At 60.5% G+C, this 11,947-nt stretch overlaps 1 protein-coding gene across 3 annotated transcripts in view; it reads left to right on the forward strand.

The window, feature by feature from the left end:
* The first annotated feature begins 11,538 nt into the window (after nucleotides 1–11,538).
* The window catches only part of NCAN (neurocan), an 82,076-nt gene continuing 81,667 nt past the window's right edge, over nucleotides 11,539–11,947 (forward strand). For all 3 annotated transcript variants that reach the window (XM_075902829.2, XM_075902827.2, XM_075902828.2), the window contains exon 1: nucleotides 11,539–11,944. The gene's annotated coding sequence lies outside the window, so the exon portion shown is untranslated. The remainder of the gene's footprint in view (nucleotides 11,945–11,947) is intronic.

Consider the following 11,947-nt stretch of genomic DNA (forward strand, 5'->3'; position numbering starts at 1 on the left):
GGGAGACGAGGCTCCGTTTGTGCAGCGACCGCAAGCGGGGGGGGGGGGAGCCGCCGTGCACAGGCAGAGCCGGAGGCATGGTGGTGATTCCACCCCAGCCAGGGGAGAGGTTTCCAGCCTGCGTCTGGCCCCAGGCTAACACGTTGCACTTCTGTAGCTGGAGAGAGGCAGCCCCTGGGTCACTGGATCTCAGCCCCTGCTGGAGGCATGTTGGGGAGCAGCAGGGGAGGTCACCAACTCCTAGCTCAGCTTAACAGGTCTTGTAGCAAAGCATCCAGTCTCCATGCAAAGCGCTGGAGAACCCGTCCCGTCCCCCGGGGGGAGCTGCTCCAATTCCCCTCCCTGTTCTAACCCACCGTGCCCTATTTCTCGCTGGAGCGTTTCCCTCTTCGGCGCCGAGCTGTCTTTGCCTGCCAGATGAAAGCGCTCGCCGCGCTCAGAAGCCTTCTTCCAGGAAGGTGCGTCTCTCCACTCTGATCACGTCACCTCTTCACCTCCCCTTGAGAAGCTAAATCGAGGGCACCTCCGGAGCCTCTCTGTGCCAACGCTCCCCGGAGCGCGGTGCGGAACTCTGGCCCGGTTCTCCACCGCCTTGCCGGAGAGCAGAGCCCGGAACTAGACACGGAGTCCAGTACCGGTCTCATCAGCGCCGTACGCAGAACTCCAGTGCGGCTCATCCTCCGTGGGCAATTGCTTTTCAGTCTCTCGTTCTGCATGACCTACATGCGGGGTTCTCCGAGGTCGGATCTTGCTTGGGGCTGCGTTCAAGGGAGAGATCCAATTCGCCCGGCGTAACGGGCACTGATAACTCGTCCTTATCGTTGTTTAAACACGCGCACACGCCAAGTGCAGCGTCCCCTGCCAATCTTCCCAGCAATGATGTTCTACGTCGGGGGTCGCCAACCTTTATAAGCAGGGCTCACCGAGCAGCGGCGAGCCCCACTCTGAGTGCTGCGCACACGCAGATCGCTCTGCGCCGGCTCTTCCAGGGTGTAATCGACTCGCCACGGGCGAGTCGATGACACTATTTGTCAAGCCCTGTTTATAAGCATGAGATCACTTTTTGAACGTAAATGCAATCGAGGGTCTACCTCGCACCCAAGCACCCTGGCCCCGCCTCCTTCTCTCCGCTTCCCCAAAGCCCCGCCCCTGCTCACGCCATCCTCCCTCCTACCCCCATCCTTGCTCTGGCTGGGGCCAGAGGGCTGGGGTGTGGGAGAAGGGGGAGGCGGATTCTGATCTTGCGCTAAAGGATTTGGAGTGTGGGAGGGGTGCTGGGCTGAGCCAGGGGGCAGGGAGTTGAGGTGCAGGAGGGGGTTCAGGGTGCTGGCTCTGGGAGGGAGTTTGAGTTCAGGGGGAGTCTGGGATAGGACAGTATTTGGGGGGCAGGAGGGGTTCAGGCCTGGGGCCAGAGTTTGGAATGTATACTCCAGCTGGGCACTGCTTACAACAGGTGGTGGCGGGGACTAAGGCAGGCTCACCCCTGTTCTGGCCCTGCACCTCTCCCAAAACCAGCCAGCAAACTCTCTCCATCCCTGCCCTCCGCCCCCGCTCTGTGGAGACTGACACCAGCACCCTCTCCTCTTCTTCCTGTGCCCCACACAGCAAGCAAGTGGCTCCCGGGAATGGGGAGCAGCTCTAAGGCAGAGGGCAGGAGCAACACGGCAGTGCTTAGAGGGGCGGATGAAGGGCAGGCACTTGAGAGCCTCCTGGCCAAACCAGTCAGGATCACCTGCGAAAGGCTCCAAGATCGACCAGTAGATCCTGATCGACTGGTTGGTGACCCCTGTTTTATGCCCTTCCCGCTTGTCGGACTCCAGCCCGGCACCACTGCGCCCCCGCAGGACAGGAGCAGAAGGGCCCGGCAGCAGGGTGGGCCACCTGCGGCCCATTGGGGTATGATGGCTGGTCTGCAAGACGTCCTGTTCACCGTTGCTCATGCACAGAATTGCCAGATTCTGTTGGTTTCCATCCATGTCGTTTTTTGCTACCGGTGTTACTAACGTGACGTGCTCTGTAAAGCCAGGGCACAGGAAGTGAGGGGTGGGCTGTTTGCACACTGCATTGACAGTGAGAGCCGGGCACTGCTTCTGCATCCCATCAAAGGCTGCTACCCGTGGGCGGTGGGTGAAGGTAGGACTGGGGGCTTACCTCCCCTAGCCCTGCCCCTAGCCCCACTCCTTCTGCCTGGGTCCTGCCCCCCAAGGAGCCAAGCCGCCTCCCCCCATAAGGAGCTGGAGCGATGCAGCCCCGGAACCCGGGGAGGGAGGGTGACTCCAGCCTCCCCGGTCCTGGAGCATGGGGAGTGCGCACAGCCCCCGCCTCCCTGGGCTGCACACGACCCCAGCCTCGTGCGGGTGCTGAGGGCAGCAATGCTCCTCCCCCAGTAGCCTACAGCAGGCGTTCTAGGGGCGGAGCGTGGGCGGGGCCAGGCTGGCGGGTGGGGAAGGCAACGCCTCCCCCTGCCTTGCATACCCGCCGCCCATGGTGCTACCCGGCGCCATTAGAAATTGCCATGTGCCTAATCTGCATCCGTCTGTCCACAGAGAGGTGTAGTCTAGACACATCCAGGGAGGGCAGGCCAAAGACAGAAAACGGGGAAAGGCTTAGGAGGGCCAGCCAGCCAGAAGGAGCCGCTGGAAGGCTTGTGTCTGACCTGGGCGGAGGTGTTGGGGCAGGGGACAGGAAAGACCAGCTCTGTGCCCCGAGGAAAAGAAGCGGTTTGATTTCCTCTGCAACCAGAGACACGAGACTTTTGTGCACCCTTGGACACGAAACAGAACGGCCTCCGAGAACGACCCGACTGCTGCCCATTTCCACCCCTTCCGGAGCGCCCGCCTAGGGCAGCTCGGATCAGAGAGGGGCAACCCAAGTCCCTTTCCAGATGCCCAGGGGAAGCCGTCATGTGTCAACGGCTCCTTAATCGTACACTGAGTCTGTCTGCCGCCCGCTGAGTCCCGGCGTCTTGCTGCGCCAGCCCAGCAGGCGTCCCAGTGTGCTGACAAGTTGTGACAAAGGAAGTGGCTGCCTGGCACACGAAGGCGCCAGCAAGGCAGGAGGCGGCGGCGGCTGCTCCCTGGTGCTCTCTGTCGGCAGAAAGTCGCTTCGTTCCTTTGATTCCGTTTCAAGAGCCGCCACCCCCCACCCCCTCCCCGCCCGCCTCGCGCGTCCCATCCCCCAGAGCTCTGGCGGCAGATTCGGCAGATTAAATATTGATCCGTTTTTGTATTACAGCAGCACCAAGGCAGCCCGGGGCCCTGATGTGCGGGATGCAGCCCCTGCCTCAAAGAGCTCTGGGTCGCTGTAGGCGGGAGGAAGGGCAGGGACCAGGGCCGCGACGCTCCCCCTCGCTACCGGCACACAGCTGTTCCTGACCCTGCCTCCCCTCCTGGCTCTCACAGGTGGGTCTTTCAGCAAGGCACCTACCCCAGCTTCCCAAGGGGCTGTGCCAGGGCGGGCAAATCAACTTTGCAGGGGTGGCACTTAATGAATTTTGGTATTGGTCATCGGTCAGCTCCACCCCCTGGAATGGGCGGGGCCTGGGCAGAAGGGGCGTGGCCTGGGCAGAAGGGGCGTGGCCTGGGCAGAAAGGGCGGGGCCTGGGCAGAAAGGGCGTGGCTGGGGACTAGTCCCCTCATGTGACGTAGTGGGGGTACTTGCTGGGCTGTGGTGACCCCTGCTGTCTGGAGCAAGACCCAGCAGGGAAAACCTCACTATGCAAAGGTGATGCCAAACTTGTTGAACCAGACACCCCCCATGGAGAGGAACAAAGGAAGGTGGAATGCTGCCCTGGCTGGGGGGGCAGGGCTGGAAGAGAGTTAGTTAGTTCCTGTCTGGAAAGCAGGGGAGAAGGAGCTGGGGAGGGGGGCTGGGACTCCCCTATCTCAAGGGGGGCACTGAGGCCTCTTAGCCCCAGTTCCTATAACCAGATTACATCTGTGCTGCGCTGTATCCTGGAGGAGCAATAAACCACCCTCAATTCCACTGGCTGGTGGAGTCTGTTTGTGCCATTTCGGGGTGCAGGAGACGGGGGACCCCCAACGCGCCGTCACACCTCAGCATTGTCTGAGGTCGGAAGCTTTGAAGTAAAAACAAAGCCAAGGGCTCCCAGCTCCCTGCTCCGGCTCCTGGCTCCCGGCACTGCTGGTACCACGTTGCCTGGCAGGCCCCCAGCATTGCTGTGGCTATATAAAAGACTCAAGGCTCCAGCCCCTGCCAGGGTAACGCCACGACTGGCAGCCGGGAGCCATTTCAATAGGATCCAGTTACCTGAGCCACCGCCGGGAAATTCGGTGCGAGGGGGAGCAGGATATCAACAGAAAGCAGCCAGAAGCTGTCCATGGGCCCGATCCAAGTGTTCGGTGGGTCAGGCCCGGCCCCCAGGCTGCACCCGGCCCATCCCTGAGCTGGGATGTCTGCTGCCTCCTTGGGCACCCAGGTCTCAGGAGGCCAGGAATAGGAAGCAATTACAGGATCCTGTGCTTTAGTGAGGCAGATCTCATTGGCTCAGATCAGCTGGAGCCCCCCTGAAAGGCAGAAACGGGGGAGGCAGAGCAACAATCAGCTGACTCTGACAGTGACCGGAACAGGCCCGATTTCATAGGAGGGGTCCGATTTCCTAACTCTCCCTTTTTAAAATGTATCTGAAGCTGCGGCAGCCGGCAACCGGCTTCTCCCTGTGGATTTCCACCCGGCCCGCTGACCCCCGGCAGCTCGGAACTCTGCATTGGAGTTGCGAGAATCTCCTCCTATGGTGGGCAGCTGGGACAGGCCCCCGTGACATCTGACAGCCTTCCGGGCCCCCGCAGAAACTGGCCTCTCTCCTGAACAGCCGGCTGGTGATAGATAGACTCAAACTCAAGCCCCAGAAACTCTGGGGACCCCTTCCTGACCGGCCCTCTGGCCCCATCGGTGCCCACCTGCGCTGCTGCCGAGAAAGCAGGAATAAACCAAGCTCCGTTCTTCCCCCCGGGCCGGCTGCTCCCCTGGCTGCTTTTTTCCAGCTTCATCGATCCCCTCCTCCGTATTTTCCCCTGCCCGCCACCGCTCCAATCTGAGCCTCTCCCCGCCTTGATTCGTCACCCGGCTGTGGCTTGCGTCCGATCAGCTCTCCCCACGCCGCGCCGGCGGGCCAATCTGGCCGGGCGCTGTTCCCCCTCCCCTTGGCACACCGCGTCTAATCACTTTCCGCATGTGCCCTCTCATTAACGCCACTCAGCCATGCTCACTCCCTCTCGGCAGCTGCTGACAGCGATACGGATGCCACAGGGAAGCGGGAGACACAGGCGGACGGGGAGGCAATTAGGAAGACGGGCAGGCGGGGAGGATGGGCTGGGGCAAGGAGGGATGCTTTGTTCAGGCAGGGGAGGGCTCCTTGGGGGGCCATTTGCACAGGGCGGGGGAGACAGCGGGATGGGGGGGAATCCAGCCGTCACCCCCGCACACACCCCAGAATCTCGCCTGGACTGTGCAGGAGTTTAGTGCTGCCCTGTGTGTGATGATCCATATTTGGGCAGAGCACAGACCAGGACACCCTCTTGCTCACCCCATGTCTCCTGAGTTCTTGCCCTGCATTGCTCCTCGGTCTCGCTGGGTCTGGCTTTGTGCCCTCAGGAGCCAGGGGGACCATGTCACAGAGTCCTGCTGGAAGACGGAGCGAGGTCAGACAAAGGCTCTGGCTATCGTCTCCCACATCTTCTTTCTTTGCAGCGTCTTGTGTCTCCCCCAGCTCTGGCCCCACGCCTCACTGCGTCCCCCCTGGAATTCATCCCTGTGCCTGCGAGCCCTTCCTAAGCACCTGCTGCCCAGCTCAACGCCTGCGAGCGGCAAACACGAGGGGCCCGATCCTCGGGCCGTGGAAATCAGCAACCCAGGGCTGGCAGGGCATCACGCCAGCTCACGCTCACCAATTAACGCGCTCCCTGCTAATAAAGCGAACGAGCAATACATTCCCCTCCTGACTGAGGGGTATTGGAAATCACCGATCTGCGGAGTTTGCACCGGCTTTTCCGACAGATTTATGGACACAGAGGGTAGGTCTGCACAACAGAATTTTGTTGGAAAAACAGCCGTTTTTCTGACAAAACTTGAGGAACATCCACACTGCAATTGTGTTTTTCCGCAAGAAAATCGAAAGAACGGAGGGGTTTTTCGGCAATTGGTAATCCTCATGCTACGAGGAAGATGCCTTTTTGGATGGGGAAGAGGGCGTTCTTTCGGAAGAAGAGGAAAGAGGAAAAAGCACAGGTGCCCTGGTGGCCGCTCTGTCCATAGCAATCACAGCTTATATGCGAGATAAAAAGCAGATCACTTTTTCAAGGCACTTTTGCAACGTGGGCGTGCTCTTTCGGAAGGCATTTTCGGAGGCTCTCTTCCGAAAAAAGCTTCTTCCGAAAGAAGCCTGGAGTCCAGACGTAACCAGAGGGTCCGCTCGGCTGGGGGTCAGAATGGCAAAGCCCCCCGTGATGGCGTGTCGGGGTTCCCCCCAATCCTGCACCCCCATAGCAGCCAGGACAGACTCCGCCAGCCAGTAGAATAGAGGGGGTTTATTGCTTCTCCAGGATACAGCACAGCACGGATGTGATGTGGCTACAGGAGTCAGGGCCAGGATGCCTCAGACCCCTTGGGGTAGGGGGTCCATCGCCCCCCCAACCCTCAGTATCCAGCTTAGTCTGTTCCCTTCATGTTTCCTAGCTAGAAACTGCCCAGCTCCCAGGCCTTGCCCCCAAACCAGGTGTTCGTCTCTGCCTCCCTTCCTTTGTCTCTCCCCCTGGGAAGAGCCTTGTTACCTGCTCAGGCTGGGTGTCTGGGCCAATCCACATGTGGGTGAGTCATGTGCCCCGGGCCCCAGGAGCACAGCGTCGCCCCTGGGCGTGTGGCGCGTGCGCGGCCCCTCCCCCGCCTGGTCCCCTACAATAGGGCACCCGGTGTCCCCTACAATAGGGCACCCGGGCGATAGCCTGGTAAGCCCATAGCTTGGGCCGGCTCTGATCACACATCACAGCGCAGGAAAACCCCTGATTACAGAGCAGACAGCCCCCCCACTACGTCCCCCCTCCCCCTCTGAACCAAACACCCAGAGCTAGAGGGACACCAGGGCAACGTCAGCCAGAACGCGACCACCTGGCTTGGGAGCAGAATCCCCCTCCCCCGGCGCCGGGGACGGAGCGGTCCAGAGCACAGGAGACTCGTCCGCAGGTGCGTGCCTGCGTCTTAGTGCCACTTGATGCGCTACCAGCCCAGGTGCCCGGGCGGTCCAGATCGGGGCGGCTGCATTCGACCGCAGCCACCGGCTGAGCAGAGCGCTGGGAAATCAGGGCCATGGTTTAGAATCGCCCTCACAATTCCTTCCAGCCGTATCCCCAGCTAGAAATAAACATGCGCACGGCTTGACGTGTCACCTGATTTTGCTTTGAGCTGCCTCCACATGCCCTGGAAGGCCCCGCCGCCCTGTGAGCGCCAGCTGGGTGAGGGTTTGTCTTCCTCCAAAGCAATTTCTGCACGGGGAGAAAAGCCCCAGTAGGGACAGGAGTGTGCACGTTTGCACGCGCGCGCACACACACATGCACACGGGGAAGAAGCGTGTGTTTGTAAACGATTCTCCCCCCCTTCCTCCCACACACCCTCATCTCTGAGCCATCGAGGCGACCAGAGTCTGGAACACGTCTCTGGCTTCTCGTCGGCAGCTTAGGAAAATAAAGACGAGGAAAGGGGAAAGGGTGGATCAGAGAGCACCGGGAACAAAGGAGGAAAGCCAGGAGCCCACCTGCAGGGAGGCATGCGTCCGGGAGCGAGCTATTGCAGAGATCTGTCTGTCCGGGCGCGTCTGTCCGGCTCCCAGGCGTTCAGCTGGCAGGTCAGAAGTCACGCTTCGGAAAGGGGCCTGTTTCGGCTGGAACACTTCTTGCTTCTTTCCCCGTGGGGGCCAAGACCGAGCGCGGCTGCCAGAGGCCAGGTGATTTCTGGTCCCCCAAAGTCCTTGAAACGCTAGAAACCAGTAAACAAAGGCCAGGGGGGCAGGGCTCGGCTCAGAGGGTTGGACCAGCCCAGTGTAAATCTCAGGCTTGGAGTGGATGGTGAACATAAGAACGTAAGAGCGACCAGACTGGATCAGACCAAAGGTCCATCCAGCCCCGTGTCCTGTCTGTCCACAGTGGCCTATACCAGATGCCCCAGAGAGAGGGAACACAACAGGTAATTCTCACATGATCCCTCTCCTGCCACCCATTTCCCGACAGACACCATTCCTACCCACCCTGGCTAATAGCCATTGATGGACCTAACCTCCATGAATCTGTCCAGCTCTATTTGGAACCCTGTTCAAGTCCTAGCCTTCCCCACATCCTCCGGCAAGGAGTTCCACAGGTTGTGCGCTGCGTGAAGAAAAACTTCCTTTGGTTTATTTTAAACTGGCTGCCTATTCATTTCACTGGATGACCCTTCGGTCTTATATTGTGGGACTAAGTAAATAACTTTTCCACCCCAGTCATGATTTTATAGACCTCTAGCATCTCCCCTCTTAGTCTCCTCTTTTCTAAGCTGAAAAGTCCCCGTCTTTTTAATCTCTCCTCATAAGGGACCCATTCCAAACTCCTCATCATTTTTGTTGCTCTTTTCTGAACCTACTATCGTGCTGGCTGCTCCCAGCCATTTTTCCCCAGAATGGGGTAGATCATACACCTTCCTCCTCCTCTGGAACCACATCTGGCAAGGCTAAGTCAGGGCAGGGGACTGGCATCCAAGGGGCGGTTCTGGGGCTGGTCCAGTTCTGGGCTTTGCCAGCTCTCCCACCCCCCTTCCAGAATTGCTGCTGAATTGTTTTTCCTTTAAAACGAATACACCCAATAGCTGGGATTTTTTTTTTAAATGGAGGAGCTAAGAAAGCACCAGGAACCCAGCCACCAGTGGTCAGTCGGTGACTCCCGGTGCCCACGGGCCACCAGGAAAGCAGGGTAGGAAATCGGCAAAAGCCAAGAAAGAGGGATCGCAGCCAAACAGGGTGGCTGCTGGCCACGGTCGCCCCAAGGCGGGGGTTGCTCTGAGGGCTGCAGTGAAACCTTCCCGCCTGTTCCCCCAGCTTGTTTGCAAAGCGTTGGGAAGCCACGGTGCCGTGGCACAGTCTAGGGCTGAGAGTTCAACAGGGAGGCAGCAGGACCTCTGATTTCGGCTCTCCGCTCTGAGAGGGAGCCCGGTCTAGCAGGGAGAGCAACACACTTGGGGGGATCAAAGCTCCAGGCCTCTGCCTGTGGGTTCGAGAGACAGTGGGGTGTAGTGGTTAGTGCCAGGGCCTGGGACTCAGGACTCCTGGGTTCTACTGCTGCCTCCAGCAAGGGAGTGTGATCTAGTGGTCAGAGCAGGACAGTGGGTGGGGGTTGGAGTTGAAAGGTGAGCGCAGGGGGACTGTCAAGTCAGGACTGTGCGGGTCAGTGGTTAGAGAAGGAGCAGCGGTCAGGCCTCCTGGGTTTTCTCCTCCGGTCTCACTCCATGTGTGATTTCCAGCAAGCCAGCTGACCTGTTTGCCCTTTTCCCCATTGCCTGGGGACCTGCGCGGGGGGGCGGGGGGAGGGGAGCAGCCCCCCGCAGCTGCACTCACAGAGCGGAGGGGGAACAGAAGGGCTCTGTGCTTAAATAATATCAGGCCTGTGAGCGTCACTTACAAAAGGCAGGAAACGCAGCCTGGCTCGGCTGGAAGGGCCCTATACATCGGAACAGGAAAGGGGGCCGGCTCTGCCGGGTTTCCTCCGCCCTTCCTATAGAGGTGAATTGACAACTCAGTCTCCACTATAGAATGTCATCGGCCGGTGCCAAAGAACCACAGAAAGGCCCTCATTCTCCATTCACATCCATAGGTCCGGGGGAGCTATTCCTGGGGCCTCTGGTGCACTGGCTTTCCTCCAAGCTGCCCCCGTTGCTTCTGGGTCCCCATGCTAATAGCTCATGGCCTGACAGCCCTTCAGGGGTTACTGCCCCCAACTGCCTGCTCAGTGCAAGACCCATTTTACAGATGGGAAAACAGAGGACATGACCCGTCCAGCGTTGCTCAGGACGTCAGTAGCAGAGCCAGGGTCCTCGCTGGCATGCTAAACACCAGCGGCCTGGCTTTCCATGGCTCTGCACAATCTCCATTCCCTTTTCACTGGACGGAGGGTGGAGCCAGGGCAGGCAGATCCGCCAAGGGGTTGGGCCGTGCATCTCCACTCCCGGCCACCTTGAATGATTTTTTCACCCTTTTGCTTTGCCTCCATTCATTGACCGTGGCCCATGACTGCCCCCGGACTGGGTTTTTACCTTTACACACCCGCTAGGTCCTTCAAGCAGCCTGGGCCTCCATTTCCCCATCCGTAAAATGAAGATTCCTTGGGCGGGTGGGTCTGTTGGAGCAGAGGTCTTCCAAGTTTTTTTCTTGTGACCCGGTTGGAAGAACATTGCGCGTGGCCACACAACCCGACATGGTGATGTCTTTTGACGAGAGGGCGGGCTGCAGGGGGGAGCCGTGGAGGAGATTTGGGGAGCGCAGGAGGGGAAGGGCACAGAGCAGGGGACTGGGCTGTGGGTTTACCTCCGCTGGCTACTAGTCAGCAGTGCAACGCGGGGGGCTCAGGCACGCTCCCAGCCTACTCTGGCCCTCTGGACCGTGCTGTGCCCCGGAAGCAGCCGGCAGCAGGTCTGGCTCCGAGGCCGGGGTGCGCACATGGCTTTGCCTGCTGCTCTCACCTGCAGGCCACGCCCCCCAGCTCCCATTGGCCAGGACAGGCGAGAGGCCTGCCTCAGTACCCCTGCTGGTGTTACCCTACAGCCAGGTGACTGGTACAGGGCATTCCACGACCCACTGCTGGGTCACGACCCATGGTTTGAAACCCACCGCTGGACTGAGCTCTCTGGGCAAGGCCTGGTCCAGGTGGGGCCCTGATCTGGGCAGGGGAAGGGGGAGTCTTTGAATGCCGCTGGGATACGGGCAACAGCAACGCACCATGAGGCTGGCATTAAAACCACAACGAAGCCCCTCGGGGCAAGTGGCCTCCAGGGAGTCTGCCCTTCCGCCCGCTCTGCCCAGGACGGTCCTGCCCTTGGCGCTTGCGTCTCTGCGTCCCGGTGCTGCCTCCCGGCAAGGCCTCGCAATTGCCTCTGTGTTTATTTAGCCTCACCCTCCCCTGCCCCCCTCGCAGGCTCAGGGGGCACCTGGCACCAGAGCTGCAGAATTGGGCTTTGGGCAGGCCAGGCTGTTTGCAAACTTGGAACCTGGCTACAGGACTCAGGTGGCTGAGCAGACCTGGCCAGCAGGGGTAGGGGGGTCGCTTCCTAGAAGTTGCCCCCCCCAAAAAAAGAGCAGAACACACTAGACTCCATATCACCAGGCAGCTCCCAGCATCCCCCGATCTAACCCTGCCCCTCCCCCGCGGTAGCCCCCCCCCCCAGTCGTCTGGGAAAGTTTTTCAAAAGTTCTGAGGTGGGAGGGGGCCGCGTGGGTGATGGGGGGGAGTGTGGTGGGGGAAGAGATGGTGAGGTAGGCTAGTCGGCGACGCATGCGCAGCCCCGACACACGCCCTCCCCTAGACAGAGCAATTGAGCATCTTTGCCTCCCGGTTCCGGGCAGGTGGCGGGGACCGGGCAGCCGGGCAGGGGGGCTCGGCGGCCCATGGCTGCAGTCGGGGACGCGAGCAGCCCCGGGGCCCGGCAGCTGCAGCAGGCGGTGCGATCGGCGTGGGGCCCCCTTTGTTTCCACCCTGCTGCCTAGGATGAGCCAGGCTTGGCTCTGCCCCCCCAGCCCTCTGCAGGGGCTGGGCATGGAGCTCTGCCCCCTCCTGGGGTAGCCCCCCCGGCCCCTCCCCTGCTCTCCCCAGGCCCCCTCCCCTGGTGCCGGGAGATGCGCTGAGCGCGGCACCTGCTCTCCGGGGCGCATTCCTCCAGACCCGACGCGAGCCGCGGGGCTCCCTTTCTGCAGCAGGTA

The sequence above is a fragment of the Pelodiscus sinensis genome, chromosome 32 (genome assembly GCF_052426305.1).
Source record: "Pelodiscus sinensis isolate ZL-2025 chromosome 32, ASM5242630v1, whole genome shotgun sequence".
In the NCBI taxonomy this organism is placed as follows: domain Eukaryota; kingdom Metazoa; phylum Chordata; order Testudines; family Trionychidae; genus Pelodiscus; species Pelodiscus sinensis.